Below are 19,984 nucleotides of genomic sequence, written 5' to 3'. Positions count from 1 at the left end.
GGAACATCACACGGAGCTCATAACCCTGAAGGACCATAAGCTAACCCATGACTAATATCTGTTATTGAGCACTAAATAATATACTATAAATATGCAGAATATAAGTTTTAATTCCATAAGGTTTAAACTGAACTAATATTGAATGTAAAATAATGTCTGTAATGGCTTATAACAATACCCAAAAATGAAATAAATTAGCTAAACCATACTTCAGTCTGAAAGCCTCTAAACTGTCTTAAATCTGTAGAGTTGATAGGACATGTCCCCAACTAAATCTGAACTAGTGAAATAATAAAGTTAATAAAATAATTATGCTATTCTAGAATGATGAGTACTCATTGCTAGTCTGGCTACTGAACGTCCGATCTACTAAGGATGCTTAGGAGTTCGTGCTTCTAAACCTATGGTATCAAACACCATAGCACGAATTCGTTAGTATGATTGAATATACTGGTATGCAAGTGAGGTAGGCTGAATGCAAAGGTTTCATATGCATGAAAAATACTAATAGACTAATTAATATGATCCTTAACTAAATTTACTGAGGTCGTGATAGGATTGAATGCTTACTTTTGACTATTAAATTTACTGATAACATGGATTTGTTGAAATCTGAGTTTACTAGTAAATGATAACTGGAAGACTATTTATGATAGTCCTAATTATAAATAATAGATCTAAGTATTATATGGAGCTGGATGACTGTATCCGAAATCCTAAAATTTGAGAGAACTAGTTGAATTCCTTGCTGAGTTGAGTAACTATGTCTGATAGTCCTAATTTTTTTAAAACTAGACTGAGTTCTATTCTGGAGACTAAATCTGAAACTAAAACTATGGGAAGTAGTCATCTAACTAATATGCCCTAAATAAAGCAATATAGCTGAGTTGGGGTCCAATCTGTAACCCCAATTAGAAGGGTGTGAATACCTTGCAACTGGTAAGGACAAGCTATGAGTGATCCTTCGTATAGAAGGTACTCAAAGAAGAATGGTGAGACCCTCATATAACAGGTTAAGCCACCTCATCTACCCTCAAAATAGCAGTTTTGATGTCTCAACCTATGCTTGCTATGTAGTTATGGAGTGCAAGGACTGCTTGTAAGAATCATACCCTTTAATAACAGGTGAGTTCCTATCCTTGGACACACTAGGTGCTGAATGCTAATCCCATATGAATAGACACTAAAACATAATTAATTGAACTAAACTATATTAAGTTCCTTGGGTTTCGTGGTTGATGAAATATTATTGAGTTTACTAAGTTACTGAGATTTCTGAGATTACTAGGATTTTTGAGTTTTCCTGAGTGATGGATCTGACTGAATTCTACTGAGCATGGCTTGATTGAGAGTATCTTGAAAACTGACACTAGCTCTAGGAACACAACAAAATTTTTGGGTACAAGTACCTCCAGGACTCGATAGCATTAAAATTTACAAGACATGACACTCTTGAATACATGACCAACATCAACAATCCATAATACAATGACTTGGGGATTTCATGAAGTACATAGTTATCATAATCTTGTACATGGTAGGAACGCGTATAATCAATGTCATAATTCCATATTCTAGCATCATGAGAATTTCAATAAATATCTACATTGCACATCAATAGCATGGGAGTAATTTTAACATAAGGGTAAAACACGAATCCATCACTTAAGTCACAATTGATCTATATTACATAATTTCTAATCTAATTTCTTAGGCAATTTATTAAACACTTAGGATGCATGACTTAGGGAATGGCATAATAATCAAATTAAAATATCATAACGAACTAAAATTCATGTTTTTCAACTCACATGCTAATATATTTTCATAAAAACACATAAAGGTTCCAACTTGGGAATCTTACAACCATCACCACATGAATATAATCAACGCATAGCATAAATACCAAAATTCATAGATTAAAACTAGATTCTTGGACTTCATGGATGAAAGAAATCATTGAATGAACACTATGCATACCTTGGATGGAAGATTCTTAAAAATTAACGGTAGAATCTCTTGAATTTGAAGCTCCTATGAAAACCCTAGACTTGTTCTTGAGAGTATTTGAGAGAAACAATGATATTTTAGTGAAATAAGAGATGAATCTCGTGTTTTGGACTTATATAGGGGTGGAAAATTGACTCTGTTTCCCATAAAAATATGGACATTTAATGACTAAAAACTGGATGCGAACGCTATAAGCAATGTGGCGCATTGATGGCTGCAACGCGATACTCGATATGTTGAGCCTTAGAAGTTTTGGCTCTGGCAACCTGCACAAATGTTAACCAACATGATTGGCAACATGGTGTGCCAAAATTGCATTGGTCCACTATTTTGGAACTCCAAACATGATCTAAACGTGTTTTACAAAATTCAAAACTTTTCCGAGAACATCTATTTATCTTCCTGTTCATAAATTTATAAAAATATAGACCCTTCAAGGATGTTAAGGTCACGTAATGTGATTGCCAAATTTTGCAGGCTAAAATAAACTAATTCTAGGATTTTCTAAGTATAGGACACCTTGACAAGCTTAAAGGATTGAATTTAGCTTAAGAAATTTATGGGGTCTTACACATAACTTGTTTTATCATCAATTTGCACTATTAGTTCATGTCCATACGGTTTTGGGTTTGTTTCGAGGTTCAAAAACATATTTTAGAATTTGTTGGTGTTGTTGTGGCTTCTTAAGAAACCGTTGACCACTTGACCAGGTTGCTTAAGTGACCATTTGGCTACTTTAGCAATATTTTTACCTTTTGACTAGGTCCCTTAAGTGAAAGAAGTCTAGCTTAAATGACCATTACTGAGTATAAGACCCAAACGGAACTCATTTCATAAATTTTACATTATTAAACCTAGGAAGATCTATTTTTGACAAGTCTTGATGCATTTTTCTTGTATAATCACTATCGACATGATTCTATCTTCATATTATTTATTTTATAAGAATACCCATTTCATCTTTTATTTATAAAATATAATTGTGATTCAAAAACCTTTTTTGCCATTATTGGAGCTTGGAGAGTGGGAAATTGTAGGAAATCATCCATTGTTTCAAAGGTAAGATAATTTAACACATGTTGATTTTTTTCTATTGTTTTTCACATCAAATGCCACTCTTTTACTTGTAAATTCTTCGAAATTAGGTTTTTGAATTTCCTAACTTTGTGGGCTGAAATGGACCTTGATTTGAGCTCCATTTTTGCTCAAATTCTAAGCATGTATTCCTTGTCATTTGGAGGACCTCATGATGGATTCAAGTTTTGAGTTTTGTTAGTAGGTCCTAGAAGCCCATTATTGGCCCAATTTTTGGCTCAGAGATTTATATATCTATATGGGTATCATTTTCCATCTATTAATGCATAGATGATTATTCTTATAGTGCGATGTCATGTTTGGTACATGGAGCAAAGACGAGTGATTTGTGGATGGTTCAAGATATGGGATTGGGTATCAAGGTAGGCTTTAAACTACTTTTTTAATGAGATGGTGTATAGTATAAATTGCATTCTATGTAAGGATTATAGGATGAGATAATGAATAGGATATTAGGTCTTAGTCTATTTATGTCACTTGAGATAGAAATGTTACTCAAACCTTAGTATAAAATACTTTCTACGGACATGGAATCCCATTACGCTTGATTATAAGCATGATAACCATAGAATGATAATAGAAATACTTTTTTATATGATTCACAATTTGACATATTGAATTGGATCATAGTTTCCAAAGTTATAGTGATATTATTTTATTAGATATATGTTATTGGGCCTGAGTCCATGGTTACGATACCACTTGGACTACAAGTGAGTATTCTACCCTTAGAAAGTGGTATTATTCTACTTTATGGATGTTTAGGCCCTTACTATTATTTTGTTTGGATAATGGTGATAGCATCCATACTTTTAAGCTTATTCATGGTATCATAGTGGTACAATTCAAACCAAAACCATGATTTTACTATTGATTTCGAAAAAGGTATTTACTCCAACTTTTAAATTTAAAATGAATTCTCATATAAAGAGAATTGTACCACCTTATTTAATGATGTATGATCTTTTGAAACTATAGATTATGTCTTAGATATTAGATCGATATTTATTCAGGTCCATGTTTATCCACTACTTTTGTAGAGAGAGATTCTGATCCTTTCTATGCTATTATGCTGATTTGGTCACAAATTTGATCTCAACAAATTGTTATCTAGTTATGGAATTTATGATACTACATTTGGTTCTAGTACATCATAAATTACAAAATTTTTGTTTCATGTTCGATATTTATGAAACTATTCCCATACAATTCAGACATCTATAATACTATTTTTGTTTAATTTCATCATTGATGAAGTGCTTATTATGTTCAGAAATGTGTTAGAATCTTGTTCATATTTTATGGTAGGATTCATGGACATGGTTTACTATTGGTTTATGTTGCATCCATTCATTAATATGCATTGCCTATCGCCAATATAATTGTTTGATAGTAATATCTATCTGCATTATGGGGGTTTGCATAGGTATAAGTTGTGTTTGTTGTTTGTTAAGTGCTTTCTTTCACCTTTGAAGCTTATGGGAGCTTGGTTAGGTTATTGATTGTCCGTACTCACTGGTTACTTTGTTGTTGATTATTATAGTTAGTTTGTGGCAGGAGGATTATGGACTGGTACCCAAGATTGTTAATACGTTTCTAATACCATTTCCTTGTCATAGTAAGTTCTGATGTTTTTAGATTATCTAATGTTTACACATCGTTTTGTTTAAGACCCTGATTATACTAGTATTAACTTTCCTTATTCTCTATGATCCTTAAGGGATTAGATTAGATCCTTTAGGTTATTATATCTTAGTTTTGTTCTACATAGGTGTGGGTATTTATATATGATATTATCGTATATATCTCACTTTCCTCATTTATTCATATATTATATGTATCCTTCGGCCATGTATTGTAACAATATATCCTTCATTTTAATATTGGCTAGTGATGAACAATATTGTTCTTTAGATCCTGAATATTGTTAGAATTGGGTAATTTACACTTATTTCCCCATTAGCATGATTATGTTTAGTTTATAAGATATTTTCATATAGTTTTGTAATGCCCCAAATTTGGTACCCGTAATGCTACATGGTGCTCATGACCCCGAAGGAGCATAAGCTAACCCATGACTGATATTTGTACCTGTATACTGCATAAAATACTTTATAACATAGAAACTTGAACTAAAAGGTAATAAGATTCAATACTAAACATGATCTGAATGATATAACATCTGTGTGGGGTAATAGAATACCCAAAACAAAACTAAACATATTGAAGTCTGAAATATGATAGTCTAGAAAGCCTCTAACTGGCTGAACTATCTGAGTAAGGAGTTGATGGGACATGTCCCCAACTAACTCCAACTAATAAACTGATTAATGAGATTATAGGAAAAATAATCATGTCCTCGAAAGATGAGGACTCACTTCTAACTCTGTCTGCGGATATCTAGAATTTACTATTGCTCTGGAGCTCATATCTCTGAACCTATGGTATAAGACACTATAGCACAAATGCGTCAGTACTATGAATATAGTGGTATGCATGTAAGGTAGGTTTAATGCATGGGGTTCATATGCATGAACAATAATAATAACTGACAAACTATCATGAGTGTGAGAATACATGCCTGAGACATAACATCTGACACAAATATTGTAATAACATTATTACTGAATTTGAATATAACTGATAACATAAGTGACTATATCTGACAGTCCTTTAATCTGATGGAACTATTTGAGTTCCATACTGTATCTGAGTTGACTGTGTCTAACAATCCTGAAATCAGAAGAACTATCTGAGTTCTATTATTGAGACTAATTGACTATATCTGAAAGTCCTGATTCTATAATATGAATCTGTGGGAAGTAGTTATGTCACCTGATACGCCATTATGGTTAAGTTGGGGTCCAATCTGTAACCCCAATTGGAAGGGTGTCAATACCACACCACCGATAAGGATAAGCTGTGGGCGACCCTCATCTGATAGTATCCCTTATACGAGAATGGTAGGGGCCTTATCTGACAGTGCTTATCCACCTCATCAACCCTTATCAGACAGTGTTGATATCTCAACCTATGCTTGCTACATAGTTCTAGAATACAAGGATGAATTCTAAGAATCACTCCCTCATCTGATAGTATGTGTTCCCATCCTTGGGTTCACTCAATGCTAAATCCTACTCCCATCTTAATAGACTCTGAACATGATTTACTGAACTGAACATGGTCTAAGTTACTGAATTCCATTGACTGACAGAATGCTACTGATATCTGACAACTGACTGAGTTCATGAGATCATGGAGATTTATTGAGTCTTAAGACTATCTAAAGTCTAAGGATCATAGCTTGACTGAGAGTAGCATGAAAACATGACATAGCTCTAGGCACACAGCTAATGTTTTGGGTACGAGTAACCCCAGGACTCGATGAAAGGAAAATGACCAAGCATAAAGTACTTAAAAATATAACTAACATCATAATGCATAGTATATTTATGGAAGCATTTCATTAAAACACGTGATAGGCATAACTTGTACATACATGGGAATTTCCCGGTATCATGCTAGTTAGGCACTTTTCCTTCATCTAGGCATTTAAACAAACATATTGTAGGCATGGTACATGTAAACATGATTGTACAATAATTAAAAATCATGGTTCAATTCTAATTTCATCTTTCAATGGATTAGTAATAGGTTTGCATGAATCTATATCTATAATAATTTAACCCACATAGATTTTATCACCCAACATGAAGTAGAATTCAATTTCTCATTATCCACATGAACAAGAGCAGCCCAATCATAAAATTCATAAGAAAATCGATAAACTTGAATTTAGAATAGAGATTTTTGTGCTTCATGGACTAAAGGAGTCCAAAAATGAACACTACGCATACCTTAGTTCGAGATTTCTTGAAGATTGATGGTGAAACTTACTTGAAATTGGATCTTCTATGAAAATCCTAGCTTGTTCTTGAGAGAAACTTGTGAGAAACTAGTATATTTTTGGTGAAAAAAGGCTGAATCATGTGTTAAAAGGCTTAATTAGGGGTGGGAAGTTGACCCTTTTCACCCTGGATACGTCATTTAATTTCAGTGAAAATTTCCTGAATTGGACCCTTGGAGCGATGCGGCGCTATCGTGCCATGTCACTGGATTTTGACAATAGGAAAATTGAGGTATGGTGCGACGCGGAGTCATCGCGTTGCCACTTCCTTTGTGAGATGGAACTTTTGCACGACGTGAGGAAAATTGTGCTGAGACACTGGAAAACAGACAATTCTAAATTTAGACCCTAGCACGATGCGCCATAATCGCGGACCACCCCTAATGGAATTTTCCAAATGTCATTTTCTCTTGTGGCGCGGTGTGCCACTGACTAATATGGCACTATTTTACAACGGAAACTTGAAATAGTCATAACTTCTAACCCGATTATCGGATTTGGGAGAATCATATATCGACGGAAAGCTTATTGAATTTCCCACATGACAAGAAAAGGAAAATGTTGAAAATTCCTCATAGAATAACTATCATTCAATTTAGAAGATAATGCTAGACATTCTTGAGATGAAATTATCTAGGAAAAAGTATGGGGTATTACAATATCTCCCTCTCGAGAACATTCATCCTCTAATGAGACTGAGTGAGAGGGGGGAAAAGATAACTGACGTACATACTAAACATGAATAACTGGAACATGATCTCACAACTGACATGACTGACAAGCTAAACATATAATAGAAAATATGCATATCTGATGTAGTAGTAACTGATTCATGAATACATGACTGAGTGTTCTGAAGAACTAAGTTTCTCATAATGATAATGCATATCTGATGTATAATTACATAACTGAACTGATACATGAGTGCATAACTGAATATGAAATGGTACTTGAAACCAAGTTTATAATGGGAACATGAGCATGTAACTACATACAAGGTTTGTGATGAACATTGAAAATGAAACTGCGTAAGCTTAAAGAGAACTGTTACTTGAGCTTGATCTGAATTGGTGAAGAAGAGGTGAGGATAATTGGTAAGCATATTTTCTTCTGCTTCCCAAGTATCTCCCTCGATGGACTGATTTTGCCAAAGAACTTTAACTAGAGGGACTTCTTTGTTCCTCAATCTACGAGTTTCATAGTCTGAGGTGTTGACTGGAATCTCTTCATAAGAAAGAGTGTTTTGAACATCAATGCTCTGAATAAAGACTACAACTGATGGGTCACCTATTCACTTCTTGAGCAAACAAACATGAAAGACTGAATGAACTGAGGCTAGATCTAAAGGCAATTCAAGATCATAGGCTACCTTGCAAAAACAACTGATAATCTTGAAGGGACTTACATATCGGGGACTGATCTTTCCCTTCTTGCCGAATCTCTTCAGTCCCCTCATAGGAGAGATCTTTAGATAGAAATGATCACCAATCTTAAACTCAAGATCTTTTCTACAAACATCTGTATAAGACTTCTGTGGGCTCTGAGCAGCCCGAAGTCTTTCTCTAATAAACTGAACTTTTTCTAAGGCATCGAATACCAAGTCAGGCCTCATAACTAAGGCCTCACTAACTTTGAACCAACCAATTGGAGATCTATATCTCCTACTATTGAGATTTTCTAATGGGGCCATCTAAATACTGGAATGATAGCTTTTGTTGTATGCAAACTCAATCAAAGGTAAGTCGTCATCCCAACATCCCTTGAAATCAATTGTACATGCCCTTAGCATATCTTTTAATATCTGAATGATCATTTCATCTTGACCATCTACCTGAGGAGGAAAGACTATACTAAGATGAACATGGGTACAAAGACCTTTTTTGAATGTTTTCCAGAAATGAGAGGTGAACTGGTTACCTCTATCTGAGACAATGGACAATGGAACACCATGCAATCTGACCAACTCCTTGATGTAGAGTTTAGCATAATCTTCTACTGAATAAGAGGTATTAACAAGAATAAAATGGGCTGATTTGGTCATTCTATCTAGAATGACCCAGACTAAATTATGCTGATGACGAGTTCGAGGAAAACCCATCATGAAGTCCAAGTTCACAACTTCCCACTTCTAAGTAGGAATACTGAACTCCTGCATGGACCCACTAAGCTTCTGATGCTCTATCTTAACCTTCTGACATGTAGAGCACTTAGCCACAAACTCTATAATGTCTCTCTTCTTCCCACTCCAATAATAGATTTCCCGCAAGTCTTGGTACATCTTTGTGGCCCCTAGATAAATACAGTAGCGCGCACCATGCGCTTCTGCAAGAATTTTATACCTTAAGTCATCTACACCTGGAACACAGAGACGACCCTGACAAAATAAAACACCATCTCCCCTTTGGGAGAAAACCTCTACTTTCTGATCCTGGACTAAATCTTTCAACTTGAAAAGGCAGGGATCTCTATCATGATTTTCTTTCACTTCAAAAACTAGAGATCATTCTGAACTACTCTGAACCCATATATCACCCTCTTCTGTATTGACTAAGCAAATTCCTATTCTGGCAAGCTAATGGACTTCCTGAGTGAACTTCTTATTAATGTCCTCAACATGAGAAATACTACCCATGGATAGTCTATTTAGAGCGCGACCACTATATTGGACTAGATCGGATGATAAAGAACACTCATGTCATAATCTTGCAAGAGCTCTAACCACCTTCTCTGACGAATATTGAGATCTTTTTGAGAAAAGACATACTGAAGACTTTTATGATCAGTGAAGACATCTACATGAACACCGTATAGATAATGCCACCAAATCATCAAGAAAAGACTACGGCTGCTAACACAAGATCATGAGTAGGATAATTCCTCTCATGGGGCTTAAGCTGTCTTGAGGCATAGGCTTTGACCTTACCATGCTGCATGACGAAAAAACCTAAACCCACTTTGGATACATCATAATACACTACAAAACCATCTGGACCATATGGAAGAGCTAATACTAGAGTTGAGGTGATTCGAGTCTTCAACCTCTGAAAACTCTTCTCACATGGATCTAACCACTAAAACTTGACTTTTTTATGATTCAATCAGGACATAGGGGATCCAATAGAAGAAAATCCCTCAAAGAACCATCTGTAATAACCAAAAAAACCCAAAAAATTCTTGATATCTGATAGAGAGACAAGGTATGGCTAGTTTTTTACTACTTTGGTCTTTTAAGGACCTATTCTAATGCTATCACCAGAAATGATATGACTAAGGAATGCTACTGACCTTTGCTAAAATATGCACTTACTAAATTTGGCGAATAGCTGATGATCTCTGAGAGTCTGAAGTACTATTCTGAGATATTCTGCATGATCACACTCACTAAGGGAATAGACCAGAATATCATCTGTGAAGACTATGATGAATATGTCTAAGTACTATTTGAACACACGGTTCGTCAAGTCTATAAAAGCTGATGGGGCATTGGTAAGGCCAAAGGATATAACTAAGAATTCAAAATGACCATACCGAGTACAGAAAGATATTTTTGAAATATCACATTCTCTAACTCAGAGCTGATGATAGATGGATATGAGCTCTATTGTAGAGAAATAACTGGCACCCTGAAGTTGATCAAACAACTCATCAATTCTGGGAAAAAGATACTTGTTCTTGATCGTGACCTTATTGAGTTGACAATAGTCTACACATATCTTAAGAGAACTGTCTTTCTTGTACACGAATAATACTGGATTGCCCCACGGGGAAATACTGGGCCTGATAAATCCCTTATCTAAGAGAATCTTCAATTGTTCTTTCAGTTCTGTGAGTTCTGCTTATGCCATTCTATATGGCAGAATAGATATAGGCTGAGTATCTAGAAGAAAATCAATTACGAAGTCTATTTCTCTTTCAGAAGGATTTCTTGAAAGATCTTCAGGAAAGTCATCTAAATAATCACCTACAACTAGAACTGATTCAAGGCTGGGAGTTTTTGAACTAGTGTCCTTAACTCGACCAAGATGATAGACACATCCTTTAGATATTATTTTCCATTCCTGAAGGAAGGAAACAAGCTAACCTCTGAACGCTGATGTACTACCCATCCACTCAAGGATGGGTTCATTCAGAAACTGGAACTAGACTATTCTATTCCTACAGTTGACTGTGGCATTGCAGGAATAATGCCAATCCATGCTGAGAATAACATCAAAATTAGTCATATCTAATTCGACTAAGTCTACTGAAGTGACTTTCTGATATATCATAATCGGGCAGTTTCGGTATACCCACTAGGCTATAAAGGTTTTACCCACTGGGTTAGAGACAGAAAACGGCTCTACTAGGATCTCAGGACTGATTGTGAAATTGCCTGCTATATAGGGAGTAACAAAAGATAAAAAAGCTCCTGGATCTAGCAAAGTGTAAATATGCACATGAAAGATCTGTAATGTACCAGTAACTACATCAGGAGAATTTTCCTGATCTTATTAGGATTGAAGAACATAGAAACAATTTAGGTGTTGCCCACTAGTAGCACTGGTTATGGCATCTTGCTAATTTGGGCAATCGGACTAAACTGAGGAGAGGAGATGACTCTGATAACCAGACTGAGGGAATTCACTGACTCTATGGCCTGTCTTTGCATAACCAAAATAGATATCGCTACTAGCCATGCAAGAACCCTTATGGTTATTACCACAAGTATAACAAAGGGGATTAGTTCAAGCATTGCTAACTCTACTCGGAGACCTAGAGCCTGGCGCTCTATCTGTGTTACCCTCCTTGAACTTAGGAACTGGAGAACTGACTGAAGAAGGGGATGGAACTGATGACTTAGGATGAAACTGGGAATGTTTCCTCCTTCTGATTTAGGCTGAGCGAAGTTGAAACTACTTGTCTTCGCTCTCTTATTCTTCTTTATCCCTGTACATAATCTTCTACTTCTCTATCTCCTAAGCATGAGTCATAATCATGGCTAAAGTTATGTCACTGTTCAGCATAGTAGATCTGCACTCATTTACCATGCTATCATTTACCCCTGAAGCAAACTTACTCATCTTAGCTCTACTGTCTGCAACCATATGAGGGGCATATTTGGATAATTGAGTAAATTTAAGAGAATATTCTTTCACCATCATATTTTTCTGCCCAAGGTTGATGAATTCTAGCACCTTAGCCTCTCTAAGCTCTTAGGGAAAGAATCTATCTAAGAATGTAGTGATAAACTCCTCTTATGCTATAGGACCTGCATTATCTAACCTCTCTTACTTCTACTATTTGAACCAAGTATGAGCCATATCCTACATCTGATATGTAGCTAGCTCAGTACTCTCAATAGTAGTTACCCCTACGATGTCTGTCACCTTCTGAACCTGATTAATGAATTCCTAAGGGTCCTCATCTACCTTAGACCCATGGAAGGATGGAGGATTCATTCGGGTAAACTCCCAAATCTTAGCTGTGGCTGAATTGGCCACTGGGTTTGCCAGAATAATTGTTGGCCATTAATTTTGATCTTTTTCAGCTCACATCCATACATTTTTATCTCATTACGTATGTGCCTACAAAAAATATGTATAATAGTGCATTTAATCACAACAATGTCTCACTTATTCATTCAAAATATGGTAATGTGCAGGAATAATGAGTATGAATGAGTGGTAAATTCACCACTCATCAATCCCCAAACTTAAAGATTTTCTTATCCTTAAGCTAGATTACCTCTTACCATGAGACAAATTAACACTTTTTCTCAAAATATATAACAAAATGATCACAATGACATCAAGTTTAGTTACTAACTAAAGTAGCTCTTCAAGCATGGGCAACACTATTCTCCCGACAGCTCTCAACATAAGACACGATAATGAAGGATGCAAAATACTTCAAAGAGTTACAATTCAACAATCACCAATACTTTTGGAGTGACTCACTTCTTGACCCTAACAACACCATACTCATTTTAGCCTTTTTTTCTCAGACGATGACAAAATCACCTACCTCAGCTTGTTAATATGCCTTCTCACAAGAAGGAATATTTCACTCACCAAGATACATAATATGCAACGAGGAATTTTGAATGTAAAACTCTCTCCCTTACAAGAACTCTCTATGCTTCCTAGTGTCATACAATAGGCTTGCCTTTTTTTTAATCGCCACTACAATGAGTATTAATGGTTGGAGATCCCAAAGGAAATTTTCAATCTTGTAATGTAGGCTGGAGGTAGGGTAGGATGTTATTTAGGAACAATCATGGATTACACCATCCTTGAACATCTACTTAATAATTATTTAATCTACTTTTCACTATGGGCCACTTCTTTTCTCTTACAAATATGCCTACTTTTACTTTCTGGTTTCACACATTTTCTACCATTTCTTCTTCTTGCAAATTTCATGCAATTCTTTCAATTGTTGGGTCCTTTCTCATGTTTATTTGTTTAATGCTCAAGAACATAGGTACTCACTATCACTTTCATGTCCCAAAGTTGCTTTCCTCAATCTTCACCACCACCAACTGATAACGCTCAACTTACACCTCAAATTAGTGTAAGACGGTCGTCATCAATATATTTACCTAACTTTAGAGTCGGGGTCGAATCCACAGGAAATAATGTGAGTGACGATTGAGCTAATTTGAAGCTATAGCTACAAGTTCAATTCAAACAAATGGTACAAAAATATAAAATTAAGATGGGGTTTATGAAAGTATCAAGTAATGTTGTTACTTCAATATTAATGTTTGTAATCAATATAAATGGGAAACCGGAGTTATGTTCACCATGGCTTTTGGAACTTTACAAGTAGTAGGTAGTACTTGGGATTCTTAAAGTAAGTAAAACAGTAGACTATCCTTGACTATGATACTTTCTGACTTATCTCTCGACCTCACCAGACAATTTATTATCTAATTCTCTCAAACTTAAATAACTTATCTATTTCTAATAGGATGTTATCTCAGGTAGATTAATCCATTTATGGCATCAATCATTAAACAAAAAGTAGGTAGCTTTCGAGTCCCTATTGATAATTCACGACCTATAGTCTATTTCTTCGTTAGAAGCAAATAAAACCTAAGGTATAATCTAATGTTTACAACCAATAGATTTCAGTTAAAACAACAAAATTTCAAGATGTTCTACTACTCTTTAAATCCGTTAAATACCTAATAACCCATCAAACCCTACTTCATGGATCCCATAACTCCAGCTAATGGAATTAGCCGCTCATGATTTGATGAACGAAATAACAAGTTGAATTCATGATGCTAAGGATAAACGTACGAATGGATGGAAACCAAAAAGTAGTTTCTTCAATTTAATCACAAGGTAGAAACCCAAAAATAGTTGATAAGAAACAAGAAGAATATTGGGTGAAAGAGAGCAATGTACATGCTTCTCTTCCCAGCGTCTCTTTATTTTTATAGACAATGATCCCCCTTTTAAAAGACCTAAAACAAGTCTTTACATGGTCAACCCTAAATATGCAAATAAAATTAAAGTTTCAGTTTTCTCTTCGGATTAGACGACGATCCTTTTGACGGTGCATCAGATACCTGATGACGTGAACGAGATATCATCATAGATTCCAGTGAATTGTTATCTTCTGACTCTTCAGATGATAAACCTAACGGCGTGTCAAAAACTTGACGGTGCATGAAAATTGCCATCACAATTCATTGAAAACTAACATACTATGCCTCTGGATGACGGCGATTTTGATGCCATATGACATATTTGATGATCCGTCCTAAATGTCATCCCATTTCATCTTAGCTTCTCAGGTTCTGTCTAAGCTTGACGACAACTTTGACAGTTTGTTCTAAATATGACGGCTCTTTAGAATTGACGTCAGCTACACTTCAGCTTATTTACACCAAATTTCAGCTCTTCTACTCCATTGTTATTATTTCCATGCATCTTGAAATTCTTACAAAATCTTAAGAAATAACATCAAAAACACTAATAATTACTTAAGAACTTACAATTATTTCAAGTTAAAAATTCTTAAATGTGCTACAAAAATCTATCACATCACTAACTTATGCTTTTAACCTTAACTTGCCTTTTGAACTTCAAAGAGGGTGGTTTCAAAAGAGGTATAGCAATTGAGAGGCTCACGTCTTGTAATATATTTTCCAAAGACAGGTCCAAAGGCTCAAAATGGGTGACTAGGGATAACATCTATGTACTATTAGGATTTTCAATCTAAGTGGGCTTCCAATATCACTAAGATGGACTAAGATCATCTCTCCAACCAAATACAATAAAAATTTAGCCTTGAGAGACTAATCAGAAAAGTTCTAAATGACACAGTTATACATGATATTTAAGCAAACAAACACACCACATATAGCATGTGAACTCTCCGAGGAGGCTCAATTGTCATCATGTTAGAGACATAAATGAGGTATCTATCAATATGTACAAGCCAATGATTTTGGAGTCACAAAAGGAGAAAAAGTTCTGAAACAAGTTTTCTCACATCTATTCCCTTAATTTTTAAAAAATTTTGAATTGAGGAGGATATTTGCTTTGCATTTATACCATGCATAATTTCCTTACCAAGGAAGCAACCCAAGATTTTGTCTCATATTTTGTTTTAATATGATCAAACCAACAATATTGATAGTCAGACTTCGCTAATAGCATGCATGCAATTCCAAATTAAAAATGCCATAGGTACTCAAACTTCCCTTGCGTTCGTGACCTTGATGTTGTGGATACTTAGACTTCTCCAGCATCCATAGCCCAATGACCCAATCACGAAACTTTTTTCTTAAGAAGGTTGTCAATCAATCTTTCATAGGTAAAAGCTTATCGAACATCACCATAGTAAAACTAAAACTAAAGTAAAACAGAAAATCTAACAGCAAAAATAAAATGACTAATCCACGAAATGTGAGCACTGTCAGAGTGCCTAAAAATCTCAATCCAATATCAAAGTCAACGTAAAGAATCCAAAAATAAACACAAAAAGTATCCAAAAATATTTCAAAATCAATAGTATAAAATGGAAACACGTGAAAACAACCCCCAACTCATAGCTTGCAGTGACCTCACTGCATTATCATGTAATCAAAAGAAGAGGGAAAAGATATGCTCCATGTGTCTACATTATGTGGTGCTATCTCCTATAGAATCAGAATTATCATCACTAGCATCAACATCAGACCACTCAGAAGGTACCTTATCATCACTCTCAACTATGGGAGAAGGTTGTTTGTCATGAGATTTTAGGACCTTTCACAGGCCCTTGACCCCCTTCCATATTTTGCTGATCTAATTGTCCCTTTCACAGGCCCTTGACCCCCTTTCATATTTTGTTGATCTAATTGTCTATCTTCTTTTCCCTTTTTCTTCATCTTCTCATGAGAGTTCTGAATCTCCCCATGAGACTCTACCAATGCTAAATATGCCCTTTCAATCCTAGTAATAGTAGTTTTTTGCTTTTTCTGGTCCTCTCCATTCCTTTCATAGTCTGAGCAGGACACATAAGAATAATGTTTTGAGAGGGATATCTTGGCCCCTGGGGCAATCTTGAAACCATCTCTTTGATTAACCTTATGTCTACTCCAATGTCCTTCAGAGGCCCAGCAGTAGATGGTCTGCATGACTATGACTCATCAGATATCGACTTGCATAAGTTAATTTTTTACTTCTTTCTCTTACCAGGTGCACCCTCACCCTGGATTTTGAGTGGGAAGATACAGAGGTCTAGGTAAAACCTGGTATCTGTAGTATATTCCTCCATGCTTCCCTCTTGCATAGCTTAGTAATAAGGAAATAAAAGAAAAGAAGTGTACCCTCTTGTCTCTTAAAGTTCCTCTACTCTAAGATCATAATCTCGCCCACAATTAGATCAATGCCAGATAAGATACAAGCCACCATCCACACTTTAAAATCTATTGCAGAAGTCATATATTATCAAGGCGATACTTTGCTGCAAATCATATCCAACCAAAGTCTAGCCTATGATGTTAAGTCATTCATATAAATGGTAGCCCAGGGAACTTCTTTGCTAGGACATACTATGTTCGCCATCCAGGTACTTGGCTCGCACCCTTTCGCCTGGAAATGAGCCATGTCTATATCTGGAAGCCCATATATTTTATTTATCTGCTCTACTCTGAAGTGCGTTTTCTTTTTGTGAATTGTCATCATTGGGTTTGTGAGAGAGACTACACTAAGGTTAGTGTACAATTCACGTACCCATTGCTCATTAGCATAGTAGGGGTCTTGGGAAAGTAGATCCACTTGGTAGCAGTGAGTCTGGCATGGAATCCCGGGAACTTCTCCTCCACTTTACCTAAGCAAATACACCTTTTTAGGAGTTATTTGGTGCTTGGTAAGTCACAATAGTAAGGGTTGTGGCATTCACCTGACATGAATCTGGTAATATCAAAGTCTCCTATTTAGTTTCTAAGTTCCTGTTAGCAACACTTTTTATACCATCAATAACATTGTCATACAAAAACCATGTCAAATTAATAAGATAAACCCATATGAAAATGTCATAGTGAGTTTTGGGGTGAGAAATTGATATGCAGATTTTTTTGTTTTAGTAGAAAACTACTCTCACTTATGGAGACCGCAGACTATTCTCCGCAATCATGGTTCAGCGATCACAGACAATTGACTGCAATCAGACATCTACATTCGCAATCCCGATAATCGCAAATGCGGTAAATGAGACCATATTTGATAGTTTCTGTAAAATCACTAAAACCATATTTTAATCCCAAATTTAGTTCCTATCGACCCATTGATTTTCATGGTTATAAAACTAATACCCTAAATGCTAGATTATACCCTCAAAATATAAGAAAAGCAATATGAAAATCCATTTGGGCATTAAATCAAGCATATGGTGTACAAATAAAATCAATTATTTTTTGTCTTTAATCTAGGTACCCAAGACATTCCCATTGATGTTTACACAACCAACAACAGATAATCAAAATAATAGGCACACAAAAAAATAGATTTTGCATTGAAAATAATAGTTAAGGCCTTTTCCTAAACTACAAATTCAAAGAATAAAACAATATAAAAAAAAAGGAGTTGGGACCACTTACTGAGTTATAGGATTGAGATAACTGGAAATGTAATACTTTGACACGTGAAAATTGCTTTAGCCTTGAAGAAATTTAAGAGAGTTTAAAAAACAGGCATGGGGGAGGAAGGAAGTGCGACGATCTTTTTAAACTACATTGACCGTGATCGTGATCAGATGTCTGCGATCACACGTACGTGAATACTAACATCACGGATACATGGTTTGTGATCTCAGTAACTATGACCAAATTTTAGGTCCTCTGTATTCCCCCACTAAATTCAAACATGATAATTTCACACCTTCCCTTTTTAAAATTTTCTATCAACGATCTTTGTAGCACCACAATTTTATGGATTATGCATAAGTCAAAATAAAATCTACTCTATCATGCATAAATAAAAGGATACATGCCACTTTTGTGGCATGATGGGTTGTTTCACATCTTTTGTGACTAGACACCTTCTAAACTATCACTTGTGTTTCCACATAGTAGATTCAAATCGTCATCCCAACTTGTACTCTCTATTATTTGAGAAGCAGAAGGAAAAAATATTTAGATCTTCCAAGATGAAACATGATAGGGATGAGGGCATGACGATGGAGCTTCTATCTTGCCACTTTGAAGATGTGAATATTCTACCTAAATTCACATCAAATTTCCAATTTAGCTCATTGGGCAATGGTGGGAATATTAAGAGGCCACTAGTTGTACATCAAAAGTAGAGCTCCTTAGACTTCAAGTGTAGGCCTCCTATGTGCTTCTTTGGAATAACGAACTCCAAAATATAGGGTTGTTTCTCTTTTTCCCCATGATCCTTTATTTTCTTTGGTAGATGAACTATAATCACATCCTCTAAGAATAATGTCAAATTTTTTTTGAATAAAGCCCAACCCTTAGTTCCAAGGTTCCATCCTTGTTAGCATCATCACCACAAAATTATCTTGAGTCATTATATGAGATTGTCTTGGCTTCTTGTTTAGACTCTGGAACTATTTCCTTGACTTTGGCATCTTCAACAATATTTGGTTCGGCTGGTTATGATATCACTGATGACTCCTTACTACCAAGTCCATCATTGACCACATAGCGTGGTTTCTATTTTGGATTTAGCTCTTCTTGTGAAGTCGGCATGCTAACGGTGTTTATAAGATTTGTTTCCTTGCACATTTCCTCTATCTTCATAATCTCCTTGGAAAATGCCTTATTAGCTTGTGTATGTCTTGCACATTCCCCCTATTGTAGTTACCCGATCCAAAATGGTGTGAAGAATTGCTTCAAAAGTATTAGACATAACATGTTATTCTTTTCTTTTCATATTATGATACCTATCAAACTCTTAAAAGGAAATAGCAATTGGGTTAGCATAATTAGGAGAGAGAGCATTTGGACAATCACTCTAATATCCATCTTGACCACCACACAAAGAACAATTATACTCCTAATAGGATCGAGATGGTACTTCCATCTCTTTAGGAGGATCATATCTACCGTCTCTCCAAAATTGAGGTCCATCACATATAGGACATGGATCGTCAAGCTAGAATTTCCAACCACAAAAGTAATATTTATCCCAAGATGCCGCAGAGTAAAGTAAACAAAAACACAAATCTACCTAACATAAGAAATAAAATAAAATGACAAACACTTATTTACAAGTTTGAATTTAAGCAAGTAAGCTAAAATTCCAAACTAACTTAGTACGCCAAATTGTTCCCCAGCAATGGTGTAATTTTTTATAATGCTCAACTTAAACATAAATTTAAGTGCAAGGCGGTCATTCAATATACTAACCTAACAAGAGTTGGGCTCGAATCCATGAGGAGCAATATGAGTGGTGAATGGGTAGGTTCGAAAAGTAAGTACTTACTAAATTCAAACCTAAGATACCAATATATAAAAATGGGGTGGGG

This window comes from Capsicum annuum, chromosome 5 (genome assembly GCF_002878395.1).
Source record: "Capsicum annuum cultivar UCD-10X-F1 chromosome 5, UCD10Xv1.1, whole genome shotgun sequence".
Classification (NCBI taxonomy): Eukaryota; Viridiplantae; Streptophyta; class Magnoliopsida; order Solanales; family Solanaceae; genus Capsicum; species Capsicum annuum.
This window is presented reverse-complemented; position numbering follows the sequence as displayed.